General features: G+C 44.8%; 1 protein-coding gene across 2 annotated transcripts in view; it reads left to right on the top strand.

Moving 5' to 3' along the window:
* The first annotated feature begins 3,368 nt into the window (after positions 1-3,368).
* Positions 3,369-13,403, top strand: part of FGFRL1 (fibroblast growth factor receptor like 1) — a 256,016-nt gene continuing 245,981 nt past the window's right edge. For both annotated transcript variants that reach the window (XM_045018482.1, XM_045018481.1), the window contains exons 1-2: positions 3,369-3,545; positions 4,757-4,866. The gene's annotated coding sequence lies outside the window, so the exon portion shown is untranslated. The remainder of the gene's footprint in view (positions 3,546-4,756; positions 4,867-13,403) is intronic.

Here is a 13,403-nt window from a genome sequence, read left to right as displayed (position 1 = left end):
AAATCTAGATGGAATACAAAGATGATAGGGAAAATGGTGAAGGGTGGGAGGCTGATACATGAGGAGGGGTGAAGACTGCTATATTTACATCTAGAAAAGGGAAGGTTTGGGAGGGATATGTCACACATATAAATATAATCAAGCAATAATGCAAATAAGGAAGGGAATTAGTCAGCCTCAGAAGATGGCAGGACTAGGAACAATGGCCATAAGCTAAGGAAGACAGACTTTGGATGGTCAATGGTCTTAGTTCTGTCAAGCTATGGAGGGGTGGAATGGCCTGCCAGTGAGGACACTGTTACTTCAGATATTCATACACAAGTTGGATATAATGCTAGAGGGAATTAGGTACCATGTAATCTTGCAAAATCCAAACCAAGCACTCAGCACTCATGAACACCTACCCATTTATTGGGGTACCTAAGTAAGAGTTTAGGAATCTAACTTCGGCACCCAGGTTGTCACGTCTTGGCCAAAGTGTACAATTCAATGTCCAACATGCCCTTTTTACACTGTCTACGATTCTCTTGTAATCTCAGAATAATATTACCCCTGCTTTCCATATACCGTATAGAGATTTCACACAGTGAAGATATAATGTGTAATGGGCTTGGTGGAATAAGAGGATCATAAAATATCATTTGCTGTACCAGGGAGTAGTTAGGTCCAGGGAATTCCTTTAGAATTGGAGGCACACCCACCCACACCCTACATACCTGCCAGTGAAAGACACACACAAGGAAGTACTTAATATGTTAGAAAATGTATTTAGATTGTTAATTGCTTGGAGTAGGATTGTGTCATCTGTCTTGTACAATACCCTATATATATAAAACCCTTTACTTAGGCTAGGAGTAAAATAACATTGCAGCATTGGGTGGTAACTGCGGGTAACATCTGACTATTTTATATGTTTGCTCAAAATTTCAGAGCACTATTAAAAAAAATTCCAGAACCAAATATTAGTAACAAATTTGCAAAGTCCATTGCAGACAACAAATTAAAAAACATTCCAGCCATTACCTTTAAATAGCTACCATTCAGTGGTGTCTGAGATACTGCTCTTGTTTTCCTCTTGGAAAAGGAAATGGTTGCAGCAGTTCCAGTACTTTCCTATAGCAACTGTGGGAAAAGGTTGACTTCTTAATGGTCATCGCTGTGGGCTTGATTCTAATGTGACTCACACCAGTGTTATTCATAACTGTCTCCACTGAATCTGTGTTTATTTAGTCTCACTCACCCACCCACCCATCTATATCTGGCTAGGTTCTTCACCCATCACCAGACTATAAGAACACCTACATTAATAAAGTTACCCTTGGAACACTCACTGACAGAATGACGCTGGTATAAGGGAAACCAGAACTGGGCCCTGTGTCACGGTGATGCATATCATTCCCCTTTCAGGGACAATGTTTAAAGTCATAGGTCTTAAGTTGTGCTAGTGAAAAAGGGTGAGCAGGTGCAGTTAATGGCATGGGTCAAACTTGTGCCTTTATGTTCAATCCAGTTACTACTTTATCTAGCAGTTGTTTACACAGGCAGGCAGGTACCTATTTGCACTTGTATTATCTGTTTTGTGCAGGAAAATGTGGGTTTTGAACATGTGCTTTCTTGTGTACATAGTCCACATGCATATTTGGACTCAGGAATTAGGATACAGTTTTGAACATGTGCCCAGCTGTACTTATGGTGAGATGGTTATGATCTCTATTCAGATGAGAAGAATGTAAATTCCTTATCTACATGGATCCTACTAAGTTCAATTCCTTAGTAGTTTTCACTGTCCTGTGAGTTGTCTTGTCATTCTAATTTTGTACATAGCTCCATGATTGTCTAGCAGTATTATGGAGGATCTCTTGGGTGTCTCTCTGACGCGTGAGGTATTAGTTTCTGCTAAGATAGCAGACTTGATGGACTTATGGTCTGATCCAATATGATCCTATATTCCAGTGACTCCAAACAAATGATTTACCTCTAGTTATGGTGCATTTTTTAGGGAATGTCATCTCGTAGCTGCCCGGACTGCTCAGTTTCTGATTCCCAGCTCTTACCCCTCAAAAGCTCAGAAGATGACACTCATTATGTGCTGCAAGCTGATATATGGATTTATACAAGCAATCTGGTGAAGTACTGTAGCTAGCTAAGGAGTCCACAGCCTATAACCAGGAGATGGCACAATGTAACCACTCCATGAACACTGCTATTATTTGCAAATGTTGTACAGGCGGCACATTAAGTAAATCTCAACAAATAAGAGTGGATGTGTTAACGCTTGCTAAAAACAATGTTAAATTACAAGTATTTTCATAACACCCCCACCCCCCAAGGATGTATTTTGATTCTCAGGTGAAAGCCAGAGTGCCAGTGAACTCTCAGCAGATTTAGTGGTGTGTATCTGTGTGGTGTGTGTGCACATCTCTTTCTCAATGGGTGTCTTTTCCCCCCGTGCGTGCTTGTGTGTGAACATAGGTTTCTTTCTGTGTCTGTCTGTCTGTGTGTACATCAATGTGGTTGTATGTGTGAGCCGGGCAACATGTGACCAGGCATGTGCCTGTATGATTTCCGTAGCATTGCACCCGCTTACACCAGGCTGATTTTGGCAGCATGTTTAAGGTTTAGATGCACACCTGCTTAATTATTTCCCAAGCTAAAAAGAAAATACCTAACCCTAGAACAAATGCATAATAGACCCCTGGAACTAATGTATTAGGGACCTGGCGCTGTCATCGCTCACTTACAATCACATTTCCCCCTGTTCATGGGGTGCACACCTGTGGTTTGCTGGCAGTGCATTTCTTCTTAGCATGGGGGCATCCCAGGTGCACAGCTAGTTTACATTCTTGGCTCTTCCTGTGAGCTTTTGAGAATTTCTGCCGGTATTTGCGTGACTTCTGTGGACTCGTCGTTTTTGTTACTGAGTATGATTTTATCCTCATTGCTTTAATATTAAAGAGCTGTCCTAAAGTCTCAGCTGTCAGAAGTCACAGTCCACCAACGTAACTCCACTGAAGTGAGTGAATCAGGCCCAAGCACCCTTAATTGTACCACTGTGCGTGAATACATTATACTGTCTATCTACATGTACCACTCTAATCGCTGTGGTATCGTAGCACCTCACAATCGTTAATGTGTTTTTAATCAATGCCTCTTGAAGATAGGGCTGTGCTGCTATCCCCATTTTACAGATGGGGAACTGAGGCGAAGGACAGAATAAAGAACTTCCCAACGTCACAAAGGAATAGAATCCAGGTCTTCTGAATGCCAGACCAATGCTCTATCTACTAGACCATTGGTTTTCAAACTGGGCTGTGCCCTGCCTGCTGGTGGGCATGGCTAGGGCATCAGGGGGACTAGAAGAACAAGGAGGAGGGAGGTATGAGAAGGGAGGAGGCATGAGCTCTTCCTGCACAGAAGTGGGGGGCCCAATTCCAGCTCACTCCTCTCTCCAGAGACGGATGTACCCCCTTGGGAGAAAGTTCCTACCTGCCTGCACAGGTTTTGCACATGCATGCTGGGGATTGCACCAGAGGAGCCTGCAGCCCGTGAGTGATTCTAGGAGAGACCCGGGGTGGGGGCCCAAGGAGAGGGGTGCAGCCTGGCTGGCTGTGTTCTGCTCTGGAATTTGTCCTGGGTAGAGAATGGGCTGGGGAGCAGCAGGACACATGGGCCATGGTGGGATCCTGGTCCCCAGGCACCTGTGGAAATACTGTTTCTTAGAGGGGACATGAATTGCCAAAGGGGAGGGACAGCAAATGAAGTCTGGGAACCTCTGCAGTAGATTAGTCTTCCTATCTTTATGTGAGCCTAGGCTAAGGCCATAGGCGCCAACTTCCCCTCTGCCCGGTGGGGTGCTTGACTCCCGCCCCTCCTCTTCCCACCCCTTCCCTGTCCTCACCCCAGCCCCATTCCACCCCTTCCCCCAAGTCCCCGCCCACCCCGTCTTTTCCTACCCAGCCCCGCCCCCTTCCCGCCTCCATTCCACCTCTTCCCCCAAGTCCCCGCCTCTGCCCTGCCTCTTCTCCGCCTCCTCCCCTGAGCACGCCACGTTCCCGCTCCTCCCCCTCCCTCCTGGAAAGTCCTAAGCGCCACCAAACAGCTGTTAGGCAGAGGGGGGCAGGAAGCACTGGGAGGGAGGGAGGAAGGGGGAGGAGTGGGTATGCGGTGTGCGGGGTGGGGAGAAAGAGGTGGGAGCTTGGCTGCTGGTGGGTGCGGAGCACCCGCTAATTTTTCCCCATGGGTGCTCCACGCCTATCGCTAAGGCCATAGATCAGGGGTAGCCAAACTGTGCCTCATGTTACAGTTAAAGTGCGGCTCGCAGAGCCCTCCACCCTCCCATTCTCTGCCTACCAGACTGGGGGAAGGGTGGAGCTCGGGGCTTCTGTGGCAGAACGGTGGGGCTGGGGCTTCTGCCCTGAAGGGAGGGGAATCTTGGGTGCCTTCCATGGGGCAGAAGTCCTGAGACCCCTCAGGACTGAAGCCCCGAGTCCCAGCAGGTGGGTCCATCTCTCTAACTTTTGAAGATTATCATATGCAGCTTGGAGGGTCAATAAGTTTGGCCACCCGTCATAGACTGATGTGTAGTTTTTGTGGTGCATGAGGTTCTCCCTGTTATGCTTCTTGTCTACTTCTCAGGCACGTTGTGCAGCATAAGTAGTTGGCCCTTCTGAAGTGGTGCAAAAATATTGGGTAAAAGGGACAAGAGGGATACAAAGATCATGCTGATGAGATAGTGATTGATTTATTTTACACATAGGGCCAAATTAGCACCTTTAAAGGTGTTGATGGTGTGGAGAAATAGCCTGAGCAACGGTGCCTGCAGGCGTTCACATGTCTGCACTGGCCAGCAGCAGGAACAGAAATTTGGTGAGTAAGCCCCTCCATCCTTCAACTTGATCCAAACTTTGCAGAGGTGCCTCAAGAGATTTTGTGGCTCCAAGGGCAGAACTGGCTCCTATAGTTTCTCAGGTTCCTCTTTTCTGTTATACACACATCAAGCAGTTTCTCTCCATCTAGGAAGTTATGAGTACAAGCAAATGGAGGTGGTAAAGAAAGCTAGAGAGAATTGATTGCTCAGGTTGTCTCCTGTTCCAGTATCATTAAAGCAATGTCCCCCTATATTACTCTTCAGTGGCTTTAATGATGTCTATATTAAATTATCTATCCTTGAACAGAAATTATTGGCATTGCTTTAGATTTCAGAGCATAAATACCATTTGCTTGCAAGCATAATAACGTGGTAGCTATTTGCCATTTAATTACGTGCTAAGTAACCATATAGTGGAACCGTAATTACATGCTACCTTAAGCAATGACAGGGAAACATGGTTATTTCTGTCTCCCAAATCAGTGTTAGCATAAATTTTTAGACTAAAAAAAATGTATAGAGACATGCAGACACATGTGGTTTTATGGTGCTTATTTTCCAAGTAAACTCTGTGTAGTTAGCATCATTATTTTTATTTGTTAAGTGCTACTGGACAAATCAAATTCCAGAGTGGTTACAGTTTAAAAGGGGAAAAACAGATAAGACAATACATACTGGATAGAGCTGGATGGGAACCAGATTTTCTGTTTCATGGGAAAATCTCTATTCTGATTTTTTTCCCCCTTCCAAAAGAGCACACAACCAAAAAAATTCAACATTACCTGTGAAACCAAGTTGTGGTAAATTTTTGTTTCATGTCGATTGAACCATTTCATTTAGCTAAGAATAAAACCCTTTGTTCCAATTGTGACTTTAAAAAACTTTTTTAAAATGATTTTTAAATAGAAAAACAATAAATGTTGTTTCAAAAAGTAATTTCTAAAGAAAAAGTTGAAACAGTCTGTTCCAAAATAGGATGTTTTGACATTTTTGAAAAGCTTCATTTCATTTTCTCAAAATGAAATTTCTTCAAAGTCAACATATTTTTCTAAACATGTCGATTGAGATGAAAATGTCATTTTTCATGGAAAAAACATTTTGACTGAAAACTTCCAACCAGTTTATACCAGGAAACGTGAAGGAAGTAGTTATCCTAGGGATATCTTTGTCTCTCCCTCTCTCTCATCTAATATTGAGGTGGAGAAGATATTTGGCTGGCAAGGGTTAGTGTGTGGCATGGAGATGGGAGTGTGAGGAGGAAATGAAGGGGAAGAGAGGTCAGCGTTGTTGACAGAGCAAAGGGGTAAAATGCACCAGGAGAAGACTGAGGCATATAAAGAGTGCAGCAGTGTTTGTATCCTGTAGAATCTTTGAGGGCAGTGCAAGGAAAGAACATCTGGATTTTCTCCAAAAGTTGACATGCTGCATGACTTTCCTACTATGGTACTAGCTAAAGAGAACCTTAAACCAAAACCTGGACCCAAACACACAAGAAGCTTGGTGATGACAATTGGGTTCACAGGAAGGGAGGACTATGTGACTTCAAGAGGTTCATGCACTGGGATGAACTTCAAAAGGTTCCTATAAGTATCTTGGCAACGGATGAGCCTGAACCCAAACCAGGGATCTAAGATTCCACAAGCATTGCATCAGGATGTGCCTCTGAACTTCATTACCCCTATCTCTGTATAAAGCCAAACCATAACCCCAGGCCCGAACACTCCTGAGCTTTGGAAAAGTTTGGATCCACAGCCAAATTTTTGCAGCTCAGGCTCATCTCTGATCAGATGTTTGAGGGGCTTAGCTGAACCTGTTGAAGTTTGCCCATCCCTAGTGCAAATTCTACCCTTGTTACAGATGGTGTCGTCATTCATTTGTACTGCACGCGTAGCATTGTTAAGAAAGACTTAACGCCATGTGTCCTGCATTCTGCTGCTGGCATCCAAGGCTTCACACATGCATTTTCACTTTCATCTCTGAAGAGCAGTGGCATAACTCACGATAAATCAGGAGCTTGCATGTGATTGACATTTGAACTGGCAGGGAGAGAGAGAGAGCCTGACATCTGGCCTAAGTGTTCTTTGTGCCAAGGCTTTGATATGTCCTTGGTGGAGAACCCTATTCTACTGAATGCCATCCAGATATATCGGTGTGGGATTGTTCTGTCTCTCCCACAACACTTATGTGCTTCCCAAAGGCAAAGTACAAGCCGCAGGTGCAACCTCTGTGTTTGATCTTACTGAAATGTTCTCTTTAAATGTTTTTATTAAAAACCGATCATATTGAAGGACTGTGGCCTACTGATTAGAGCAAGAGTCTGGGAGTCAGGAGTCCCAAGTTTGATAGCTGCCACTGATGTTGGTCAAGTCACTAAACCACTCTGTGCCTCGGTTATCCTATCTGTAAAATGGGGATAAGACGTCATTCCAGAGGAGGGATGTGAGGCTTAATTTATGATTATTTGTAAAATGCTTTGAGATGCTTGGATGAAAGGAGATTTTTTATATATAAGGGTTAGTGTGTGGCATGAAGATGGGAGTGTGAGGAAGAAATGAAGGGGAAGTGAGGTCAGCGTTGTATATATGTGCAAGATATTCCCCTATATCAGTTTGCTGACATGTAGAGACTCCGTCCTGCAAATGTCCATTAAACAACAGGTATTTATTTCTGCTTGAGTTCCATGCACCCTGATTTCACCCTGACTTCACTTTCCTAGATTAAGGAGATGCAAAATTTGGCCCACTGTGCCTAAGGAAATTGATTAAAAAACAGTGAATTGGACAACAAGACTCCTTATTTTAAATCTAGTATATGTGAAACTCTTGGGCCTTCGGTTTGCAGATATGTCTAAAAGCATTTGTCTTCCACATTTATTACAATTACAAAACCATGGCCCTGAACCTGCAATAAAGTCTGTGGGGGTGGAGCTCCACTGACTCTCCGTGTAGATCCCATTTGAGGATCAGGGCCTCCATTAGAAAAAAATGTGCTACATGGTGGTGTACATCATGTTTGAAATGCATTAGTTTCAGCTGCGTTCAGAAAGGAGTCTCTCTTCCAGACTCATTCTGGAGAATTGTTTCCCAGAGCAACTGTAGCTAAGGTTGGACAGGGCCTTTGCTTCAAATTAAACACAGAGTACAGATTTGGAGAGGGTAAATTTTAGCTCAAAATTAGCCTTCCTGAGCGGTGGAAACAGTGCAACTATTAACTAACCCAGGGGTAGGCAACCTATGGCACGTGTGCCGAAGGTGGCACATGAGCTGATTTTCAGTGGCACTCTCACTGCCTGGGTCCTGGCCACCAGTCCGGGGAGAGCTGCATTTTAATTTAATTTTAAATGAAGCTTCTTAAACATTTTAAAAACCTTGTTTACTTTACATACAACAATAGTTTAGTTATCTATTATAGACTTATAGAAAGAGACCTAAAAACATTAAAAGGTATTACTGGCACGCAAAACCTTAAATTAGAGTGAATAAATGAAGACTCGGCACACCACTTCTAAAAGGTTGCCAACCCCTGAACTAACCCATCCCAATAACAAGTGTGCTCTCTTTTGAATGGGACTTTAGGATGAGATGGATTGAAAAATCAACCCCTCCTACCCCCCAGGGAAACACATAGACAAAAAACTGAAAAGCGCCTCCCCATAACTGAATTTAGGAAGGTGTTAGCTTCTTTGAATGCCAGCTTCAGATTAACAGAGTCAAGGTTAATTCACCCAGACTCATCTCCAGGTGGAGAAGATCAATAGAAACACTCAAAGTAAAAAAAGAGAAAACCCAAGTAGCTTGTAAAGTACATATCCAAGGAATCAAATACATATTTTCAGGGCTGTCTGACAAACATCCTGTCAGAGTTCATTATTATAATATGAAGTGCAAATCTGCCAAAGGAATGAATTCATCAGGAGGCGTTTAAAAGTGGTATTATATTAACCTACAGTCAATCTCCTTTAGTCGTGTGTCACTTCAGAATAATCAGCAAGCCTGCTTTGATATAATAAACATATTGCATCCAATTAAGCAGCTAGCACATTTTTGGGGTCTATACAAATAGTAACTAATGATAATTAACATGTCCTGCTGTTCAGTGGCTTTCCATGTGTCTTAAATACTGTAACAGTGCTCCCAATATTTAGTGAAAGTAATAATGCAACATTATAGATCCCATTTTTAACACACTCAATGTACATACCATGGGCTTCTGATAGACACTAGCCTGAATCCACCCTTATTCCATTTTTTCTTGGGAAATCAGCTTTCATTGCAGTTGCTATTTTTTATTCTGAAGAATGATGCTGCTTTTTGGCATTACACTTTTCAAACAACATGGAGCTATTTATGGCATGTGAACTTTCACAGATTTATCTAGAACTCTCTGCTGCTAAGGGTTTTTGTTTGTTTGGTTGGTTGGTTTGGTTTTTTAAGAAAACATTATTTTGGGATTTCCCAATCTGGATGTGTTCTGTGTTTTGGGGGCAAATCTTGCTCTAAATTATACTGATGTAAATCTGGAGTGATTCCTATGGAGTCAGTTCTTTTGGAGTTCAATAGGAATTCTGTGCCCAGCATGACCAAAGGGTTGGGGCTAGATTAGAATTAGAAATTACCTGGATCACTGCCTTATCGTACTGACGATTTGTCTTGCACGGTAGTGTTCTAAGGTGTCAGGGTTCCCTCCCCCACTCTGAACTTTAGGGTACAGATGTGGGGCCCCGCATGAAGACCCCCTAAGCTTATTTCTACCAGTTTAGGTTAAAACTCCCCAAGGCAAAATTTCTCTCTTATACCTTGGATTAAGTAACGCTGCCACCACCAAGTGATTTAAACAAACATTTAGGGAGGGCCACTTGGAGCCCTACCTTCCCCAAATATCCCCCCAAGCCCCTACACCCCCTTTCCTGGAGAGGCTTGAGAATAATATCCTCACCAATTGGTACAGGTGAACACAGACCCAAACCCTTGGATCTTAAAACAATGAAAAATCAATCAGGTTCTTAAAAGAAGAATTTTAATTAAAGAAAAGGTAAAAGAATTACCTCTGTGAAATCGAGATGGTAAGTACTTTACAGAATAACAAAACACTCAAGAACACAGAGGATCTCCCCTCTAGGCAAAACCTTAAAGTTACAAAACCAGGCATAAACCTCCCTCTTACACAAAGGAAAACACAAGCCAAAATAAAAGTAAACTAACGCATTTCCTTGCTAAATACTTACTAGCTCCGTAGGAGTTGGATTGCTCGCTTCCTTGACCTGTCTCCGGCAAGCACACAGAACAGACAGACAACGCCTCCCTCCCACCCCCAGATTTGAAAGTATTTTGTCCTGTTATTGGTCCTTTTGGTCAGGTGCCAGCCAGGTTACTTGAGCTTCTTAACCCTTTACAGGTAAGAGGATTTTGTGCCTCTGGCCAGGAGGGACCCCACAGCACTGTGTACAGAAAGTTGGTCACCCTTCCCTTTATATTCATGACACAAGGGCTATTCCTTCTGCCTTTGGATTCACATGTCTAGCTACACTGAAGTCAATGGGAGCTGCGTACATAGATCTGAAAAGAGGAGAGAATCCGAATTGTTTTATCTCACTGGCTTTTGAACATCTTTAGGGATGGTGTCTCAATGATCCTTTAGGGCAAATTATTTAATTATCTAATAAGCCTGACTGTTACATACCTTGGAGGTGGATTAGACAGATATATTCTAATTCAACCACCATTAGTTGGGCCAGATGCTGGAATTTCTGGGTGGGTTTCTATGGCATGGGTTATGCAGGAAGTCAGTCTAGGTGATCCTCAGAATGGTCACTTCTGGTCTTTAAATCTATGAATTTGTTTCCCCCAATGTCTGATCTAGATATTCCTGTCAGGATATAGTCCTCGAATAATTATGATGCAATCTTATTATTTTACATTGTAAATAATTCCTTTGCACTTTCAGGTTATTAACTGCCTGTGATGGGACTCCCGGAGTAAAACCTGGAATTGTGGGACTGCTGTCCCCCACCTTAACTCTCCAGCCTGGGCTGCCTCTCTCAATGCTTTGCTAGTGACAAGCAGCAAACCTCTCCAGGTGCTGTTATCACTCAGCCACCAGCATATAGTGATACCCCCAGCTAAATTTCATGAATCCTCTCTAAGCCACTCATGAACTATAAAGAGGGAAACACCAGCAAATCCCCCCCACACTTGCACCCCAGAAATGTACTGTCTTACACTGCTCAAGACCTTCTCTTGAACAATGCAAGCTCATTAATTAGTTTGCCACTTTGTCAAAGGAAAGTGGACATCCTATAATCTGAGCAGACTCCCCAAGCTCTTTAGACAAACACACTGGTAAGGAGAAAACTTTGAAATAAGTTTATTAACTACAGTAAGAGATTTTTAAGTGATTATAAGTGGTAGGCATAAAGGTCAGAGATAGTTAGCTAAGAAAATAAAAAGTAAACACACATTCTAAATCCTAAACTTTCAGACTAAGCAAGATTTGCATCAAACAGTTTTTCTCACCCCACTGGATGTTGCAAGTAATTTACAGTTATTAATACACAAGCTGAATTTCCTTCTCAGCCTGGGACCAGTCTCCTCCATTCAAAGTCTTTGTCTTCCTAGCGTTCTTGTTGCCTTAAACATAGGTCGGGGAGGAGAGAGGTAGTCTCATGATGCCACTGTCCTTTGTGTTATACTCTCAATTTATATCCCAAGGAAGATACTGGCCCAGACATGTCCTGGGGGGCCTTGCTGAGTCACAGAGTTGAGCAATCCCCAATGTGTGGTACCTGAGCAACTGTCTCTTACAGAATTGTAAATCTCCTGTTTACAATTCCCCTGCTGGTCAATGGCTCGTGATGGTCACGTAATGCCTGTTTGGGTGTGGGTCACCTTCCTTGTTGCCACTGGGGAGCTAGCTGTGGGCATCTCCTGGACACACAGCATATTTCAATAACAACCATATAGCAGAATATCATAATTCTATACATGGGTGGTGGGTGGAGTCCCACCCTGGCTCCGCCCCTTCTGCCCACCCACCCCCTGTGGCATGAGCCCCGAGACCCCCTGACCCCCTGTGGCACAAGACCCCTGACCCCATCTGCCATTGGAGCCCCGAGACCCCCTGCTCTCTCTTCATGGCCAGAACCCCGACACCCCCTGCCCTCCCCCCCATGACCAGAGCCATGAGCCCTCCTCTGCAGCAGGAGCCATGAGACCCCCCTGCCCCCCCCCCATGGCCAGAGGAGCCCTGGGCCAAGCAGAGCCTTGAGCTCCCCACCCAACCTTCTCGGAGGAGCCTTGGGCTGGCCAGAGGAGCCCTGGGCCAAGCAGAGCCTTGAGCTCCCCACCCAACCTTCTCGGAGGAGCCTTGGGCTGGCCAGAGGCGCTGCAGTCGCGCCTCCCCTCCACAGACCGCCTTGTGGGAGAATTCAAACACTCTTCTCTTCTTTCTTCCAGAAGAAGAACCTGCGCTTTTGCTATGCCCCATGCAGGTTCTGGGGTGGCCGAGGAGGCAATATGTGTTACTCCGCTTCCTGGGTTCACCAATAGTCTCCCTGGACTCCAGGGAGCTGAAGTAGCACATAGGGCCTCTTCAGCCACCCTGGAACCTGCATGGGGCATAATAAAAAGCAAAATTTTCCCCGCCCAACCCACAGCTGGGGTCCGGCAGCAGCAGCTGTGCTAGGGGAGGCTGAGCCTCCCCGGCCATGAATCTATATACAATGATGATACACATCTTTTGACAGAACAATGAGTTTTAGCAGATCATGATATCTTGCAAGGCATGCCTTCCATGAACTATCACAACCATCTACCAGTGATGAAGATGGGGGTCACAGGCTGCTACTTTGAGGTACAGTGCCTCAGCTGCCAACGTGTGTATTTGAGTACCACATTTCATGTTCGTCATCTGTTTCTCTGAGTTAATGAGCAGAGCCATCCCTAGCTATGCTGGGGACCTAGGCAGCCCCCCCTGCAGGGGATGTGTGTGGGGCCCCAGGCCTCTGTGGGGGAGGGACAGGGCTGGCTTGGGGGGCAGGGAAAACTACCCCGCAGCACTCACTGGTGGCACGGCTGGGGCCAGGTTGCTGCACTTCCCCCCACTGGTGAATGCAGGCCCAACCCTGCTGCAGTCCTCAGAGGAGTGGGGGCGGGGCGGGAAGGGGTGGGGTGGGGTGGGGGCAGAGGCTTGGGGGAAGGTGTGGAGTGGGAGTGGGGGTGGGGCTGGGGCGGAGTAGGGGTGGGGGCCATGGGGAAGAGGCGGGGCGGGACTGGAGCAGCTGCACAAGGTACCAGGAAATTTGGTGCCCCAAATTTCCTGGTTCCCTATGCAGCTGTGTACTTTGTGTATGGGTAGGGACCACCCTGTTAATGAGTCAGACCATGGGCCAAAGTTATTTAATCTGTTCTCATCCTTTTCATATTTGCAAAACATCTTATGGAAAAGATGTCTAAAATGCCTGGGTTTGGTCAGGAAAGTTACAGTGTAAAAAGCACCCATGCTTAATCCACATAGTGTGATCCTCGTGTGTCTGTTTACC

The sequence above is a fragment of the Mauremys mutica genome, chromosome 5 (genome assembly GCF_020497125.1).
Source record: "Mauremys mutica isolate MM-2020 ecotype Southern chromosome 5, ASM2049712v1, whole genome shotgun sequence".
In the NCBI taxonomy this organism is placed as follows: Eukaryota; Metazoa; Chordata; order Testudines; family Geoemydidae; genus Mauremys; species Mauremys mutica.
Note: the sequence above shows the minus strand (reverse complement) of the source record. Positions and strands in the feature narration are given on the sequence as shown.